Raw genomic sequence first — 19896 nt, 5'->3', positions numbered from 1 at the left:
GATTTATTTGTTTGGGTTTTTTTGTTCTGTTTTTGTTGTTGTTGTTGTTGTTTTTTGTTTGTTTTGTTTTGTTTTGTTTGTTTGTTTTTTTCTGGTCAAAAACTCTTTGCAGGAATTTTTGCATATTTTTTTTAATGTCTTTTCCAGTTTGACGTACTATCAAATGCCCAGAGAAGTCTCTTCCTCTGCTGTGGTGGAGCATGGTAGAACCTGTCTTGCTCTGGCAACATTTGGTGGTGAGAGAAGGACTAGAAAAGCAGTGTTCATGGTTTTGGGTGTGTACTATTAGTGGTATTACTGCTCCTCTTGTGTGACGAGCACCTCCAAACACTGCTCACCTCTGGGGCTTGGTGACAATCACCTTCTCTGTCATTACAAGGACCTACTCAAGACTCTTCATTTTGGTTTGCAAACACGTTTCTAGTTAGCCCCCTTGAGAGGCCAGCCTTAGAAATGAAACCCAGCTGAAAGCCATTGATTAAATAAAGTCACAGTTCCTCCTAGCTGCGGTCTGGCTGGATTTTGGTGGGAGAGGGTGTGAAAAGCTTCATATATTTCTCATTCTCAGGCGTTAGAGCTGTCACCAAGTCCTCCCTCTCATGTAGCTCCTGACAGGCCACTCAGGTGACAACGGTCCAAAAGGAGGGGAGCTGTGACTACATGAAGCATTGGCTGGTCTGGCTGAACAGGCAGAGCTGTGTGGTAATCCCAGAGCACTGCCGCTGGCCCCAGCTTTCGATAAATCATGTTAGGTTAGCTTCTTTAAGTTAGCTACCATAAATTAGCAATTGTAGAGCTCCTTCAAATTGGTGGTAAATCGATTGTGAAATTGTAGTAACTAATTTTTAAGCCCTGATAGACACAGTGTTGTTTGCAAGACTTTTCCAGGATGTCAGAAGTCTGTTGCCTACCAACCCTTCCCCCCTTCCCCCCAATTTACTTGGATGAATGTTCCCTTTATTGTTTTCCAGTTTTAAGTCCTCACACCTGTGTCCATGATACAGCTGAAACATCTGTTCTCCAGTTTTGCAGCTGGAAGCTGGCGTCCTACTCTCTCCTACATGTAGTGTAAAAGGTGTCGGTTATGTTTGGATTGGGTCTGAAACAATTTTCATTATTTTTCCCCTAAAATCTTTACACCCAGGCTATCGTGGCTATTGTGAACAGACATCCCTTCTGCCCCTGGGGGAGCGGTGACAAACCTATTGGCCAGAAATAATGTGCTAAGGATTGGGACATGCATATCTTGGTGAAAAGGAGAACATATATTAATTTTGTTTTGGCTTTTTTCCTCCATACTGAGTATACAGTTCCCTTGTTGCATCCTTTAACTATATGCTTTGCCCCTAAGGCTTTAAATCTTAATTTTACTGAAACCTGCTCACAGTCTTCCCGCAGACCGAGCTGAAACACTGAGTGGTGAAGCGATGCACCAAAACGAATGGAAATCAAAATTGTATTTTTCAGGCTTTAACACGGTGCCTGGAAAAACTATTTGACACCTTGGGCTGTACAGCTGCTGGGGAAAAGTGCTCTTGCGCCAAGAGAAATGTTCCCAAACTGCTGCTGGCCCTTGTTAAAGCTGAATGTATTTCTATCTCTGAGTGTAGTGAATATTTGGTGACAAGTGTTGCTGACAGCTTTGAGGTGTTATGGCCTTAGAGGGAGAAGTAGTTCTGAGCAAATGCTTAATCCATAGACTAGATTTGTCTTGTCTGATAACTGGAAGTGGAGGGGTTTTATAAGAAAAGTGCTATGAGTTTGAAAGCCCTGAGGAGCCAAAGGGTGGCAGGATGTTATTTCTGTGAGCCTTGGTGGTTCTGTCCCTGACTCTAAGGATTTTACAATTTGCTAGTTTCTTAAATATTGCTTTAATGAGGTTAACTTTTTGTCTTATGTGCAGTATGGTTATGCTGTAATTACTAAGTCTTAGGTTTTGTTTCTGTCCAGAGATGAAAGGAGAAGGTTTCGCTGGTACTTTGACCACTTAGAGGAGGATCACAAAACTGCCAAAACTGGATTCTGGCCATAGTTCCATTCTGCAATAAAAGAAAGACAAAGCTCACAGTTGACTAAGTGGAGATTTCAACTCTTTTTCTCTTCCTGTAGCTGCATTTATTTTTGCTGAAAAAATTATTTCCCACCATTATGGTCTCTGAATTGCCCAGTCAGAGAAATCCTTTTAGCTGTGTTTTACCAAACATGTGGTGGATACTGAAACCTTCAGCCAAGAGAGCCTGGCCTTTGTGGCCATGTACGTACATACACAGGTCTCAGCCACTCTCTGCTGAGTACAATACCATAAACCCACAAAACTTTCAGTTTCCAAGGAAACAGAAAGCTCCACTTTTTGACAAATGCACACAATTTATTTCTCATTTCTACTACCACACTACTTTCTATTTTCCCCAGCTATAAGAATATGTGTTTTCTAACACAAAATGAAATGGGGAGCTGGCGGTTGCTGTAGGACAGAGCTTTTTCCAGGATCCCCATGGTTTCACCCTAACAGCACATGGCACTCATTCATATACCTCCCCAGAAAAAGCGCTTGATGAGTGAGGTTCAAAGGTGACCTCCAGAGGAAGTCTCCTAGCTTGGTGGCCCCCTGACCTTGGGCCACATATTTAAGGGTGTGCAGATAAGCACTCACGGAGATTTTCAAAAGCTCTTAGGCACCTCTTTCACCTTGGAAACAACTTATTACCACAGCTGCAGCCTGTCAAGTAAGTGAAGTGAGAGCTAACAGGAAAATCTCTTCCTCCATTATATGGATGTGCTGAGGAGAAAAGTGTGGCACCGTTCTTCCCACTTCTCACCAGAGGAATGCTTGATGCTTCAGAAAGCGCATAGCTGGAGGGCCCAAGAGCTGCTCTCTGCTAATGTTACCATTTCTGCCAAGAGCTTTTGCAGAGCTTTCTGTGCCTGGGTGCCTTTGCCCTGGGGGGACAAAGGGAAAGGGGGGCAGCAGGGGATTTTATCTTTTGACTCAGTGGTGATGTGGGTGGTTCTCGCGTATCAGAGTGGTCAGACACACCAGCAGAATACAGGTCAGGTGATGCACACAGGTTCCCCAGCACAAGGATTTGCACACAGGGTAGCATTTTAAAACCTAGTGTGTGGACAATCAGGACCAACTGTGTATCTGTAGGTACTGCAAGAAAACTGTGATAACCACAAAGATGCTTTTTACCAGGCTCTGAAAGCCTGACTTTAGGATGCAATATTGGTCCTGAAAAGTGCTTCAGGCTGAAGTAAGACTTGACTTACTTCTATGTCCCGTTACAATGCAGAACACGCCTCTCTCAGTAAGGAGACTTACATATTTACCACATGTAGTGAAATGGAGGAAAGGGGAAACTGTTAGCTGGCATATGCTGCATCCTTGCATGAGCTGAGCATAGCTGTGGGACTGCATTAATGGCAGACAAAAGAAGGCTGTGTTTGTAAACCCCAGGGTGAATGCTGTAGTCTGCTTTCCCTGAAGGACTTAATGCAGATAGCTAACACACATTTTAAGCAGTGGCATTGCTGCAAATTTAGGAAGGTACAGCTTTGAAGAGTGGATTTCAGGAAGGGATAAAATATGGAAAAGTTAAGAAGAGAGCTACAATTTTCAGTTGGATTAGAGCTGTATAAGCATTTGGCTTTAAAGCTGAGGGCAAATGAGAGACAGAAGTACAAATTCAGGGTTTGAATTAGGTTGCTGATAGCCATAACTGAGCCTGCTAAGTTCTCAGTTCACAGCACCAGAAATTAAACCTTTCTGTTGCTGACTTTAAAAGATAGGCCAATCCTGGTCAGTTCTGGCCAAGGTAGGAAAGGGGACATCTCCTATATACCCCTCTATCCCCAAATCTGCACAGGTCTGTATTTCAAAACCCCATGAAACACATTTCAGAACCACAAAATAAGCATGGTGGGGATTCTATGTTTTGAATCTGGTCCATCCCTAGTCTGCATGAGCTTGAATAGTATCAGGACTGCCATACACTGAATTCATGCTGTTAGAAGTTTTCAAAGGGCTGCAATTTTGATGTAATTTTCTCCTTTCATAAGCTTCATTCAAGTTGTTTTCCCAAGAAACACACTGTTAAACTGCACCTTATCCAGGACAGACTAGGAAAAATAGTTGAAATTTTCACCTCAGATCCTAGACAGCAAAGGACCTGCCATTGCTGCCAGTGAGGTAACAGCAATTGGCATCACCACCAAACTATTTCACAGGCAGCAGCCATGAAAAAACATATTTTTCTAATATGAATTGATGCTTTTAATTTTTTTTTTTTTTTGGCAGGATTTGCTGTGTTTGGGTTTGGTTTTCTAGTTTACTGGAGACTGATTTTTCAATTAGGTAAATTTCTTCTTTAAGTTTATATACACTCCATTTAGTCAATGTAGGACAAAATAATGATAAACCCCTGAATGACCTGGAGAAAATTGGACTAGATGATCTCTAGAGGTCCTGATTTTTCCTGTGATCATAAATAACTCTAGGAAGGTGGTGATGAGAAGTCTGGAATCTGAACTGCCGCATCACACTAATGTCACCACAGTGAAAAGACCTTGCACCCTCTTGTGCCATTGCTGTCTTGCAGAAAAGATATTTTGAAATAGCACAGTGACTGTCAAACATAGAGTTTATTGTCTTGGTTCGTATTAACATCATCACTTGCAGTTGTGTTTCTAATAGCCACATATGATAATTGTATCCAGTTCAATTTAAGGCAACTGCCTCATGCCATGCAAGTATTGTTTTATAGTAATAAATAGCAATTTTTGGAAGCTTAGACATAACTATCTCAGCTTATTCTGAAGCCAAATTGAATTGATAATGTGGTTAGTGAAAATGATTTTGAATTAGCCACATTATTAGCTGTTCTGGAGATGGGGAAAATTTGAATTCTGGTGGGCTAAATGATTTGGCTTTGGAGAAATGTTTACTCAGGTACAAAACTGTCTTTAAGGGGATGAGCAACTGATACTGTATCTGTTGCATTATCTCACTCTATCATTTTGTTCCTAGAGCTTTATTTGCCTATCAGAATGCTGAATGGCATTGTTAAAACATGTTTAAGATAAAAAAAAAACACCCATCCAGCAAAATCAACATATTAAGGTTATTAATTTTCTGGGACAGACCAAAAAAAAAAATAATAAAAAATGGTCAGAAACTGATACCTTTTTCAATGTATAAGAAAACCTTTATGACATAGATTTCTTTTTTTGAGAGTGTTTAACCAGCCCTATGCAAAAGCATATAGTATCTAGTTCTCTGTTCTCTTCTCCATAACTGTCTTTGAAATTCAGAGCAGATTCTGTGTGAAACAGTTTATTTATTTTTGGAAAATATCTAGACTGGGAGAAATGTGCCACTCATGGATGCATATATTTTTGTTTTGGGAAAAAAAAATCATTAGAATAAATCTTTTTTCACTTTACGTTGCACTCAGCATTAAAATTCAGTTCAGTGCTTCTCAGTAGAGAAAAGTTACCTTAGGAGGATACCTTTACCTCAATTAGACATTCTCCTAATTTCAGCAGTGGTTGAAAGTATACAGTTTGTGACATAAGCAAAATACAATCCTCATTAGTGGCTATAAGGAAGCTGAGGTTCTCAGCTCAGCAAAAAGCCCTCATAACTTATGATATGTATTAACCCTAAATTGTGGGAAAAAATGCAAAAATACTCTTTAAAAATGTTACTTGAATGACAAATTCTGGAAGAAAATTATCCTAAAAAGGCAGTGATTATAAAAAAATATTTCTAAAATATATTTAAATATTTGCTTTGAGCTTGGTCCATTTTGTAAATATTTGCAGAGGAACTGTAGTGCAGGCTCTTCATGCTCTTTTCTTTGCCTACGCACCGTGAAATCTGGACAGTATCCTTCACTGAACACTGTGCTCACTGTACACAGGGAGTACAAGGGGATCAAGATTGCCACCCCTGTTATATACCACAGTAGCTCACATAGATACAGGCTAATTTTGATGGGATCTTAATGCTGATCACAAATGAAAACTTAGGAACTAAATGCTTTCTTATAAAGAGTAGTAGATTAAACTGTTATAGAAAAATCAATATTACCTCTTCCCTCCAGTCATTTTCAGAAACATATTTTCTTTTCAGAGCCACTTTAAAAACCCCCATGCTGGCAAGATCTCTTTATTGGAGAGGAGTGCATCCTGGCAACACTTTTTTCCATCCCCTGACAGTTTTTACTCTTGTTCCAAGAACTGGGGTCACATAGACTTATCCATGCTGGTCCTATGCCATCATGGCATTATAGATGTTAGAAGGCTAAATAAATACTTTGTATCAACCTCATCCTGTCATCTGAGTGAAATGCAATCTTCATTGTAAATAACGAAATCAGCCAATCACTGTGTTGTTTAACTTCAGTGAAGAAGTCAGCCAGCCTTATCACAAATGAAAGAAATAGTGGGAGAACAGAGATGACATTTCTGATATTTTTCATGTCTTTTTCTGGATGAGGAAAAAGGAGATGTTCTCCAGCTGTGTAGAAACAGAGTTCAAATCACAATCACTGCCCCATTTTACACAAACCACTGGATTCTTTGGAGGGTTGGTTAGGATTCAGATAGTTAATGAAGAGCAAAAGGAAATTACTATTTTTACTAAAGACATACTTCATTTTGCTGGCTGGAGTTAGCTTCTATTGCTGGGAAATGTGGCATTCTCAATTTGTTCTTATAAGGCAGGGGAGATGAAATGCTTCATAGTATTACGAGCTAAGCTTTATAGTGGGGTGTAACTCTTAAACTCCCTTGGCAAAAAAAAAGAAGGAATTATGACAGTTTGGAAAGTGCCTTATGAGTTCTGGTTGATATGAAAATGATATGCCATAAATGATTGTTTGAAGCTGCCATCTGACTTTGGGACTACATGCTACACAGCATCATTTCGTGTCTACATTTTCATTTTTGATGGAGGTAGCCTGATGTCTGAAACTGAGGGCATTTGGCTTCAAAGCATATGAATTTGGAGAACAAGTTCTCTGTCAAGGAGAAATAAGAGGTGTTAACAATGCCCTGCTCTGTGGTGACAAGATCTGGGGGTTGAGGGACTACAAGAAAATCAGCCAGGAGAATTGCAGACAGGGGCAAGCATTAGTTTGCAGCCCAGGCACCTTTTTAGACAAGACTAGGCTAGACTATTTCAGTTGAAAGGGACCTGCAATGATCATCTAGTTATTTCCCATAGGAGAGCCAGGGGACACCATATGCCCCCAGCCTACAGGAGGGTAGTGGATGAAGAACAGTTGCATCAGGCCAGACTTGTCTGATATCCTGTCCCTTAGAAAGGCCTCAGAAAAAATACAAATGCATGGGAAGAATGAAATAATACTTTCCCACAATACTTTGAGTCACAGAAGTAACCTGAATTGCCTCAGGGCAATTCTCCACTCTGAAAATCTGCCGTGTGCTGATGCAACTCAGGCACATATATAGCATCCTGTTATTTTTTATCTAGGTATGCAGGCTACCTACATACTTACTGTATAAAGCTGTGGTCCCTGACCCTTGGCAAGTTGTTTACATGGCCTCTGACATTGCTTGCAGAGACAGGAAATAAAGAAGTTAATTCTTAAATCTGCAAGGGAATTTGAGGGGGAGCTCACAGGGGAAGAAAACGCCTGTGGCATGTTACGTGGTCAGCACAAAATGTGTTGCTCAAGAGCTGTGGGAGCCTGAAAGGAGACCTACTTGGCAGTATCTGCTGAAACTAGGCATAAACATGTTTCCAAACTTCCGCAGAGCTACTCAGCTTGTTTGTTTTAACCCCCGTACCTCTCTGCAGAGATGACTGGAAGTGGAGCTCCAGCAAGGGATTTGCTTAAGCTACAGAGTGGTCCAGGAGGTCAACAGTGGTGCTGGGAACCTGATGGTCTTGGGCTGCTAAACTGCATTTCTGCAGAAAGCTACCAGAGAGCTCACAAAGGAGGCAAAAAAGCAGGACAGTGTTACAGCTACTGAGACCAAGGAGACAGTCTCACTGTGCTGGGATGAAAGCATAGCAGCCAGTTAAATGTCAGAATATTTCATTGTCTTTCTTCCTGTCCAGGTGCTGGGAAGACGGTGGAAAGCATTAAAGAGTTTTTAGGACACTGAGACAAAGATTTGCACATAGTAATCATAAGTAGTCCCCTTCAAGGCGATATCAATTAGATTACCTATGGAGGAGAGTGATGGTATTTCTACCGAGTAGATTTCTGCCCTGTGCCACTTCAGCTGTGTCTGTCTCATGAATCAGATTTCATAAAAAGAGCTGTGAACTGCTGTTGCCTGCCTGTATGAGGATAAGGAGATTTGAGAAAGGTTGAGTGCTATTAGAATTCAGGTGGCGCCAGGCCTTAAAAACAGCTAAAAAATTTATCAAGCCATGGATCATCAATAATCACTGCAGGCAGCATTGTGGACTTAGCTCAATTTCAGATAACAGCAGTGTCACCACCACATTAACTTGAAAGATAGATGGAAAGTAGAATATGATTAATAATTTTTAGTCTTGCTTGGCTGATGCACTTTTGCATTTTAGGTAATGTATATGTATGATTTTGTTGAGTGCACAAATACCTATTATGCATGTACTGCCACACAATTTCTTTCAGAGATGGTTAAATAGAATGAATCATTTTGAGAAGAGTCAGGCAGTTTGAATACTTTGCATTGCCATCAGAGACAAGAACAAAACTTAACAGTATCCCCACACATCATGTGTATGCAGTTTTTAGCAGCATTCATTTCTACTATCAAAAGTACATCATAAATGATTTAAATCATTGACATATTATGAACATTTCTTGTACTTTTTCTTATCTCTAGTCCCATAGCTTTTTTTCAGGGAAGGGAAGCTCAAAGAAAGGCAAAGGTGGCATTTAGTGATACCTTGATTCTTCAAAATAAAATATAATTTTCCTGATAAAGATCTACACAGTCATGGTGGTTTAGCCCCAGCTGGCAACTAAGCCCCACACAGCCACTTGCTCACTCCTCCCTGGTGAGATAGGGGAGAGGATTGAAAGAGTAAAAGTGAGAAAACTCCTGGGTTGACATAAAGACAATTTAACAGGTAAAGCAAAAGCTGTACATGCAAGCAAAGCAGAATAAGGAATTCATTCACCACTTCCCATTGGCAGGTAGGTGTTCAGCCATCTCCAGGAAAGCAGGGCTCCATCACACTTAATGCTTACTTGAGAAGACAAACGGCATCACTCTGAATGTCATCCCCCTTCCTTCTTCTTCCCCCAGATTTATATGCTAAGCATGACACCATTTGGTCTGGAATGTAGCTTTGGTCAGTCGGGGTCAGCTGTTCCAGCTGTGTCCCCTCCCAACTCCTTGTGCACCCCTAGCCTACTACCTGGTGGGGTGCTGTGAGGAGCAGAAAAGGCCTTGGCTCTGTGTAAGCACTGCTCAGCAGGAACTAGAACATCCTTCTTTTATCAGTGTTGTTTCCAGCACAAATTCAGAACATATCCCCATATTAGATGCTCTCAAGAAAATTAACTCTATCCCAGCCAAAACCAGCACAATGATCAACACCAAAACCCAGAAATCTACTTCTTCATGCCTGCAACAGACCAGCAATTAATTCAGCCTTGGATAATTTTCCATTTCTTTTTGAACCCTAATATTACCTTCGGTAGGGTAGATACGTAAGTATGTGTTTGAAAATAGATATTTCCACAAGGCTGCAGCATCTAAGAATTCTGAAGACAAGAAAATTTTGTGGAGGTGAAACATATCAAAAGCTGCTTCAGGCTTTGTGGCTTCTACTTATACAGCCTACAGAGTTTTTCAGCCTATCTGTATTTGATGTGTATCATCTTCTCCTTTGAATATGATTGTAAGCAGCCTGGTTCTGATCTTTATGTTATCAGTTAGCAAAAGCCTTTGAGCAGTTCTGTGGTACTGTGTTGTAGCTGTTCCTCCAGCCTTCTGGTGGAAAGCTAAAATATTTTGATGGCTCTTGTCAGAGTTCTGTTTCAGGTACCTAAAACCCTTCCCTACCTCCCATAGGTCAAAGTTTTACAAAAAAAGAATTCTTTTATGCAACACTGCCTAGTTTTTAGGAAAAAAGAATGTGTTTTAAAAGAATCTCAAAGGATGTCTGAGAAAGGTATTGCAACTGAATATCTGAGAGCTTAAAGCACTAGAATGGCTATTTTCTTGAACTACAGTTAATTTTCTATTGAAATAGTCAGGTTTTAAGAGTTTGTTTATTGGATGAAAAGATAACACTTTCAGTGAAAAAAGCTGACCCTCCCCCCCAAAAAAAAGTTTCTTTGTTGAAAACTCAGTTTTAGTCTGTTCAGGGAGTAATTTTCTATCGGTTAAATCTGAGACCTGCATTTCTAGTAGTCTCTCATGCCCAATCCCATCTCTTCAAAATGGACCCCAACCTTTGACTTTCTCAGGTAGAGCCATAAATATCCTTAACTACTGCAGTCACAGCAGTGAGCAGCAGCAGTAAGACTAAGGACATGAATACTAGAGACAGCCACATTCTCTCATTTCCTAGCTAAGAACACTTCACTTTTCTTGGCAACAACCCCAAGGCTTCAAGACTTATCGCTGCTTTCCTGAGCTTCAGCTGCGATACTTGTGAGAGGAGCCACATCATAACCAGCGAGACAGGAACTCAGAAATGCTGAGCTATCTCATCAGCCCAGAATCTTTATTTCAATCCTTCAGTTTCTCCCCACCCAAGTTATAAAACTGTTTCCTAATCCTCTCTTCCAAGAGCTGGAGAATTAAATATTGTCTGGAGTTCCTGACAACATCAGTTATAATTTTTAATATCCTTGTGCTGCTAAATTTCCATTTCCTGGGTGGAGGTGTAAAGAGTGTATATTCTTGTATATGTGTGGGTGTAGATGCATGTTACAGTTCTTCAGGCCATATAGTTGTATCCATATGTGTTTAACTTCCCCTGGTGTTAATGGAAGCTATGAGGGCCCCTGTGGAAGAATGTTTTAGAGAAGGGAATGTTCAGCTAGATGGGCTTTTCCTATTATTAAGTTTTATTGCATTTCTATAAGAAACATTTCTTACTATGAGAAACGATCAGAAAATCATCTTGCTAAATGACCTAATCCAAAAGCTATTATAGACTGTATAGTCAGTGGATAGTTAACAGGACCAAAAATACACCAGCTTTCTCATCAATACCCCTTTATTTTACTCATGTTGTATTTGAGGCAGCTAATCTCAAAAAAGAACACTCCCAGCAGAGCTCAACATTGTGCTTTGGATATAGTGAATGTCTTCAATAGCCATGAGAATGGATGGAAAACCACCATCCTTAAAAATTAGTGAGTGTAATTAAAGGGATTAATTCAATGGCAAGGGCTTACATGCCAGGTTCACCACTGCAATTTAGTATTGACAGTATATCTGTTCTCTTCTATTTTTAGTTTTAAATTGCAATTCATTGTTTAGTTCAACCAGCATAAAATATTATGCAGGAACACAAAACATATTTCCATCATAGCCTCTTGAACTTAGACTGAATCTATAGTTGTTACTATCACTGGTGTGAAAATTGTCCATTTTGGACCAGTATCATTCTTGCAAAGTAAAGATAAAACAATTCTTTAGGGCCTGGAGACAGGTAAAAAAGATACAGGACGTGAGGGAGTTGTACCCTTGGGAAGCTGTTAAGTGGAACAGGTTTTTGTGAACACTTAGTGGTCAATATGAAATAAGAGGACTTCAGCTTTTAAATACACCTGAACTGAGTATTGTTGGGTTTGGAATTTTTTTTCCAGATCTTTACACTAAGCAGTTAAAAGAATGTGAGCTAGGAAAACACTTCATACCTGAATTGACAGCAAAAGCACAATTTTCTGTAGTAATTTGAAATTACAGGCAATTATAATTACATTCCAGAAAGCACTGGAAGCTGGCCAGCTCAGCAGCAGTATCACTGCAGTACTAGAGCTATGGTAGCAGGCAAATGTTTCATGATGGAGCACCTGGAGCTCTCTAGGGAGTAGAGGCAGAAGGGGCAGAGGGACTTTGCCCACATCCCTCTGCTGGTACAGGCAACAGCTCTTGTGGTGTGAGCAAGTCCTGCAGGCAGCACAACAGTGGCCTTGGCTCAGCACCCTGGTGTGAGGCTGGTGCCACTCATGGTCTCTGGTAGTTTACAGCCATATGGAACTCAGCAAGTAGGTTTTGAAGCTCTACGGTGATCATTGACCTATGCCATGTGCAGTGCCTGAGGGACAGACTTTGGGATCAAGACATACACTGTAGCTTTCCCTCAGATAACATTTCTCCATTTTATCTCCTATCTTCTGTGATCTACACTGCTCCACTTCTACTGCTATGAGGGTATGGTTGACACCAAGCAACAGGGCTTTCATGCACCTAGTATGTCAGCTTAGCTACTGCTTGCTCTTACCCAGGGTCAGGCACTGGCTTCCAAATGTTCTTCAGCTGAGACCCTACTTGTCATGAACCTTGCTTTGTTACCCCGAAATATGGTGTGACTTACATGTTGACGTCCTACATCCTGGGGAGCAGCAGCCATTTTGGGAACTACAGCTCTGCTCCTACAAAACCAATCACGAGCCCTTGTGAATCTGGCCTGTACTTTACTCATGTAACTTTTGCATTCAAAACAGTATATTCACTGTGCATTGTTTACTCTTTTATATCGCTTTGCATTCAGAAGCTGTTTTCTTTCATTCCATTTTTTGTCTTAACTCATACACTTTGTTAATTACTTCTATCTTCCTCTTCATTTCTTATATAGTGGATTCCTTTCCTCATGGCTACTGCTTTTTTAATTATAGCTTTTCCTTCTTTCTGTACTTTTTCTTTTTTTTAAATTCATGTTTATCTTTTAATTAAGTCACCAGGAGGCATATTTAGAGCCCCCAGGGTTCACTTTGAACTCCAAAAAGGAAAAGCCTTACTCTGTGCTCTAAACAAAATGTTAATTTGAATTAATTGAAGGAAATGCTCTGCCTGTGATAGACTTGTTTCTGAATAATTAATCATTTCAGCCAGAAAAGTAAACATTATGGCCTTGATTTTTACTTCTGGTCCTACCAGTGTCAGTCTGGAGCAGCTCTGCTAATATAAACTGAATTGATCTCATTCAATATTAGTTCAGCCAAAAGCAAGCTCTGGCCCCAGATCACCATGGAAAAAAATACAGTTTGGTCTGTGTTGTATCCAAATACTTCATAGCATTGTAAGTGCTCTCCCCCACCTCTTATGCCTCATTTTTCAGAGGAGTGATTTCCCTTGTAGCCAAAACATGGTCATAGCCAGGGTGGTGAGCAGGGATGGTTGGGGTTAAGGGGTCTGTTGGCTGAGGAAGGGGGCTATAGCAGTGGAGAAACAAAGCAACTGATGGCTAGTAAGATCCCTCCTGGAATGGGTGGGGAAGTGCTCAGTGGCTAGGAGGAAGGAGAGGGGCAGGGGTATGTGCCACCAACTCTAATCTCCCTTGGCTCTTCAGAGCATTAGCCTAAAGATAACTCTGGCAGGTGTACCTCTGGCTTGTGGTCCAAACCCTCCCCTGCAGTTTGAAAGTGGAGGAATAAATAGCTTTTGCTGCTTTATCCTTCCTACTTGTGAATGCTGAATCCTTGGACCTTGGCTCTTCATGAATGGGATGTGGAAGAGGTGAAAGACAGTGACTGAAGTTTAAGGAGGAGAAGGAAATAATCTATTCACAGCTCACAATCCATTGCTGGCTGCTACATGAAGGTGAACTAAATCCAAAGAAGGATTATTTCCTTCCCCTGGAGCGCCTGGCTGAAAAGCAAGGACTCTTCCAAGCTCCATTATAATTTTATTACCTTCTACCCTGCACCTCTTTTACTAAATATTGATAATCTCCTTGCTCTCCTTCTACACTACTAGCCTGGTGAAAGAGGGGCAATCACACACCTTTATATTGCTTGTTTATCTAAAATGGAAACAAATGCTGCAAAGTAGAAAATTACCACTGGGCACTTTATGTCAGGGCCTCACACAGATAAAGCATATCAATACAGAGCTAGAATAAGAGGAGCTATCTCAGATATTTAACAGGTATTATCTTGCATGATACTGATATTTAACATGTCCCATAGTGCCTGATGTATATAAATCTATTCAAAGGTTCATGAATTGGGCAGATTCATGGGAGTGGCTTTTAAGTGCAGAGAGACATTTCCAGATTCCTGCTGATTGGAGGTATTGAAGGTACAATGCAGAGGCTATTTCCCTTCCCCTCAAAGTCCTTCTTAAAGCTTCTGCTGACAGTTTCCCAACAGCAGTTGGCAAAATTGCCCTTTGGTTTAACCCATGACCAAATGTGTGATTGTACTCATAGTTGTGTGTTTCCCACGAAACCAAGAATCCTCAGACCCAGTTTATTGCATAACAGCACAAGTCTTCTTGACAGCACAAGCACAAAGCAGAAAGAAAAAATATTTCAAGTAATTTCTTAATAGTTAAAATGAATAAATCATTTTATCCTTGCTCCTTTCCCAAGTGTCTGAGACTTGACACATTTGCTAGCTCTATTTCTAGTCTGTACAGATTCTTATAGCCCAGTCATCACATTAGTATCCAGCCCTTCCCAATAACATATTGCATAAATTCCAGGAAGATCAAACCTCTCTTGGGCAGTATCTGCTCTCAAGCTGTGTTTACTGTCATCGAAAGAGCATTAAAAAAAAACCAAAACAAAAACAGGAGTCTTATGATGCAGATGTGTCAATGAAGTGAAAGATGGGTCAAAAATAACCTTTAGTTTTGCATATAACAAAAGGAAAAAGATGCATGGTCTAGGGTGTGTAATAAAACTTCTGAGTGAAATTACTGGTTTCTACTAAATTGGTATTAGAGTGATGAGTTTTTAAGTTTTCTATGATATAGAGTAATATTAAGATAAGAAAGTTTTAAAAATTGTTCAACTCTAATAGAGGAAAAACTCTTTAAGCCTATCAGTCTTTACAAGGCACTTATTTTTTCTGTATGTGAGTTGATTCTAAAGGGGAATTGAAGAAGGGTTATTAGAGTCTTCTCTCTCTGGAATTAGAAAACTAGGAGGTCTGAAAAAAAGGATACCTGACGAAATTTTGAACAGATTCAGAAACTGATTAGAAAAATTGATTTGCAGAATAGTGTTATTAATATTGAAATCAGTAATACCTCTAAAGAGTTAGAATTCCTCTCTGCTAACAGGACTCTTAAAGAGATTTATTTTCTCCCACTGAATAATGCAAGTCTCAAATATCTAAAGAGTTATTATTTTCACAGGGAATTTCTGGAGTGTAATAGTCAGGAGAAAGTACCTGCTTTTATGGAGTTGCCCTTTGAGATATAAAGTTCAACCCTGCATTAATAGATCTGTGAGTACTTTTACCAGTGTGTAGCTACTGGCGGTTTGTAGTGTTATAGAAATACAAATAATTATGCACTTCTATTTACTTGTCAGGTTTTTCTGCTAGATACCTCCTGCTAATTAAAAAGTATGTCCCAGAGAAGAGCTGTCCTTCATGTTGTGAAGAGACCTGCTGACATGCTGATGTTGCTGTAGTCTTATTATTCCTCTGGGAAAATTACCCAGAGCCTTAAAGCACTGACCTTGAGAACCCAGTGAGGTACCCAACCTGGCCCCCAACAAGCTGTACAATGTGGTGAAAAACACCCAGGAGCAGAAATCCCACCAAGCTAACCCTCTGAGTGGGCTCATAGACCCTGTGTTCAGCACACAAAAGCTGGCAAAGGCCTCAGCAGAGAAAAAAGTGTCTGCCTGTGAAGGTCAGAGTTTTTTATGTGAACCCTGTTAATCTGGTTTACAGATGGGATTTACCCAAACCTGTGAGCCTGACTCTTCTGCCCTGCAGGCAAATGCCTGACCTGATGCCCAGAGCTGCTACTGTGTGCACTGGAGTCAAAGCCAAATGTTCTGCCTCGGTTTATATCTCAAAGCATGTCTAGAAAGAGCTATTGAATAAATGAACCTTTTCTAGAGTATACAGTTTTTCCCTGGAATGAATTTTCTAATAGTTATTTCCAGATTTTTCTTACTGTTCACTTGTAGTAACATGCTGCATGGATTTGCAGAGTGTTCCCTAATTCCCTTTTTAACCATCACCTCTCTTATCTCTCACTCCTTCTCTTTTTAGCTCACTAATTCTTGGGCTGTTTATCACTTTCAAAAAAATCAGGCTTCAAAACCATCTCTCCCACACCTTCCATCTCCTGCATCAGAGTGTTATAGATTAGATTGGTCTAGTAACAAATTGAACCTGATGCAAGTTTAGTATAAACTTATTCTGCTTTAATGTATTTAATGAAGAACTCTCCAAACCCTTAGCTGAATCCTGAGAGCTGGATGTGGTCTGAAATACAGTAAATGAGTGTATTAATGTCATTGCTGCAAGAATTCCTGAATCATGGCAGAAAATACCTGGGTGGATGTTGTCCATTCATGCTGGTTCTCCTGAGGTTTTTTTTGGCTGATGATGAACCAAATCATCCTGCCTTATCTTAGTTTCCAAAAAACATTTTCTGTCTTAATTTCAGCTCCACTGATGATCACCACAGTGGCAGTGCCAAGCTGGATACAGTTGGCTACTTATGTGTTAACCACAAAGTCATCTAAATATTACTCTGAGCTACTCGACATCCAGGAGAGGTTCTTCAGATCTGCTCACAGCCATGCAGGTGCATAAGGCAGCTAACTATTACCATCTGGTCTCTGGAACTAAGTTTGCAGAAGGAGCCAGAAAACAGACACCTGTTTGGCATACCATCTCACAATAAATCATTGCCAAATTATGTTGCAAGATGGGTATGAGTGAACAAAAACTGAAAGAGGAGACAGACAACTCATTCCTCACTAGTAAGAAAAAAAGGAAGGGTAAGAGGGACAAAGCTGTTAGGGTTGTAAATTATATGTACAGTGAGGAAGTTGAAAACCAATTTGTAAAGTTCATGGGAAGGCAGATGATACTACTGCAGTTTTTCTTGGGTCCTTTGCCAGTTTACATTGTCTACCAGGGAATGCTGTTTGTTCAGCTCTAACCAAACTGTGGGCAAGTCTTTGCTGGGCTATTAGGTTTTCATAGAGAGCTGTATCTGGCCTTGTTCCTGACTTTGAGTTCCCAACCTGCTGCTGTTGCTGCAGAGTCACTACAGGGTTTGTCACTTGTGCTGACTGACTTCTGCTGTCTTTCTTCACTCGTGCAGTAGCATGCCCCTTACACCTTAAGTGTCCTCATAACACCACTGCTGACTGCATACAGAATAACAATGAAAAGGTGCTTGTGCAGATAGAAAACAGACTTGCTTGCAATCTATTGCTGGCTGCTACATGAAGTTGAACTAAAATTACTTACAATAGAACCCCACCATTTACTCATAATTAGGACCCCCAGCATCTTGATTATAGGATTTATCAAGATTTAAATCTTGATAACATGGTCCTTGTTTATCAGCTTGGATCTGCACAGATTCAGAACACCATCTAAAAATTTGTTTACTTTTAAATACTTTCTCACATCAGTTAAGTTTGTGAAATGGAAGCATGTGCTTCAGGCAAAGTGTTGTCTTAAGTGATGCCTTAGACACAATTTCTTCTTTCTCACCTCTGTGTTAGAAATCATGCTACATCTTTTCGGTCACTGCTACATCTTTGATTTTCTAAAATTAAAATGAAATCGACAGTTGCCTCTCCAAGACATTGTGTCATTGTGCTCTGTAAAGTCTATGGAACAGATAGATGTTTTCCTCTATCTGTGTGATCTTATCCTTGCATTTGACTTCTGCTTGTTGACATGGATTTTAATTGCAGATCCTTGTCACAGTAAACAGTGATAAATCTTCAAAAGAATGTAACTATAGCTCTAAATTACCATGCATGAGTGTATGTCTAATATGTAGGTTACCCACTAGCTCAGGATAGTAGGTGATTCAGGAGAGGGAGGCACAAATAGAGCAACAAGGTTATTTTGAGCAAGCCTCCTTGTCTGCTGTTCCTTTGGTTTGGAAGATACAACATTACACTGTAATTTAGGCTTGATTTCATAAATGCAGCCTTGGCTACCACTCTGATTCAGCCTTCCCTTGCTTCACATTTTCCAGGCATTTCCTGCCAAGCTACATTTTTTCTTCCTTAGCAGATTTCTCTCTGCTATCTCTTGGTTTCTCTTACACCAGGTCCCTTTAGGCACCGTATCACTTCCTTTGAGCTACATATCCCTTTGAACCATGGAAGAGAGGAATGGAAAGTACAGTTCAAGGAACTGGTAATTTGGTGGAATGTTGTTCATGCCATAAATCAAACTGACAATAAATCACTAACTATTATTTGATATGGCTAGAACTGAAATGCATATTGACTTTGGAAAAGTCCTTTTTTCCTTCTAACCTGATCAGTCATGTGTTTCTTTTTTTTTTTCTGTCCAAAAATGAGGACTGGCAGTATTATTCCTGGGTATAGGAAATTAAAGCATCTTTTCAGCTTGTGACCTAAACATTATTTTCTTAGGCTAATGTTTTCATAATTCATTGTCCCACAACCTACTAGCTACCTAGAGAAATGTTTCTCTTACTTCATCCTAATATATTAATTCTTCAAAACCAAGAAAAATAGAAAAAGGAAAGTGATTTTCTTTTCTGTTAACAATGTAACACTGGCATCTCATTTGAAAAGAAAGACTCATTGCAAAGCTGCCTGTGGTTCAATGATACATACAAAAAATTGTGTTTATACATATACTACTTCTGTGTACCTCTAGTAATAAGATGCTGTAAGGACCACTTGGAGAATTTGTTAGCTCATAGAGTAAATAAATAATGAAATAAACCAAACAAATTGTCAAGCTTCTATATCTCAAAGGTGAAGCAGGAATGACTGAATGTTTCCTGGATTAAGAAGACCTGTTGGGTAAGCAAATGAAGTGTGTCCATCTGTGAGAGCTGTGAAATGAGGGAAAAATGCAAGGTTCCTATTCTGAGTCTGTTTTCAAGCCTGCTAGCATCCTAATACTGTGGGTTAGGTCTGGGAGTCTGAGCCAGCTGAGGTTGAAACTTGACCCTTGAGAATGGGAAAAAAAAAATGCTGTTAAGCTGCAAGTCTGTGTTTGCTGTGCTGCTGAGATGTGCCTCTGTTACCAGTCTTGGACCTCAGGAAAGCTGCGGATATGGAGCACGTTCCAGCTGGACCAGCAGCAATAGCCTGGGTATTCAACTGCCTCATGACAGGTCAGGAAAAGAAGTAATTTTGTATGCTAAAGATCTCTGGGAACCCTGGTCAACTGCAGTAGCCCAACTTAAGGGTTTGCACAGAAGCACCCTATGTCACCAATATAATAGCACACTAGATCAGCAATGACTTCTGGAATGACACAGGGTGATAATGCCAAACAGAAGGAGGGTTGTGCAGTAAAACATGGTTCCAAGGTTGGGAAATAATTCAAAAGCATGATTGGATTGTCAGAAACGTGGTGTAGAAATATTTCCTCTGCATGGCTTATTGTGTGAATGTTATTTTTGGTAACAGATATCATCATTTATGGCATTGCAGATGCTGCTAAGTGATAAAGTGGCAGTGTTATTATTTTGTGTAACCTCAGCACTTAGAAAGTCAAAGATCTTGATAGCTCTGGTGCAAGATATTCAAGTGCCTAATTGCTCCCCAAACTCTGTCAAGGCACCTCTCTTATTCTGGTGTAGAGAATCCCTGTAAGAAGTAATGGAGATTCAAGTCGTAAAGGCTTGGGATATGGTAAAGTGCATATCCAGATATTACAAACTGAACCTTGCTCCTTATGCTCAAGAGGCAGTTTGAAACTACATTCAAAAGCTGTTTAAAAAAGTGACAGGAGAATTATTAGATTTTGCAAGGAA

The 19896-nt window shown here is 40.1% G+C and overlaps 1 long non-coding RNA gene across 1 annotated transcript; it reads left to right on the top strand.

Annotated features, from left to right (window-relative positions):
* The first annotated feature begins 1587 nt into the window (after window positions 1-1587).
* On the top strand, window positions 1588-16822 carry LOC134171142 (uncharacterized). The gene is made up of 4 exons (XR_009967506.1): window positions 1588-2031; window positions 2110-2726; window positions 15489-15801; window positions 16570-16822. It is a non-coding gene; the product is annotated as an uncharacterized LOC134171142 (long non-coding RNA).
* The last annotated feature ends 3074 nt before the right edge of the window (window positions 16823-19896 follow it).

This window comes from Pezoporus occidentalis, unplaced genomic scaffold (assembly GCF_034315485.1).
Source record: "Pezoporus occidentalis ecotype Australia unplaced genomic scaffold, CSIRO_AGI_Poc_V1 ctg4, whole genome shotgun sequence".
Classification (NCBI taxonomy): Eukaryota; Metazoa; Chordata; class Aves; order Psittaciformes; family Psittacidae; genus Pezoporus; species Pezoporus occidentalis.
This window is presented reverse-complemented; position numbering and strand designations above follow the sequence as displayed.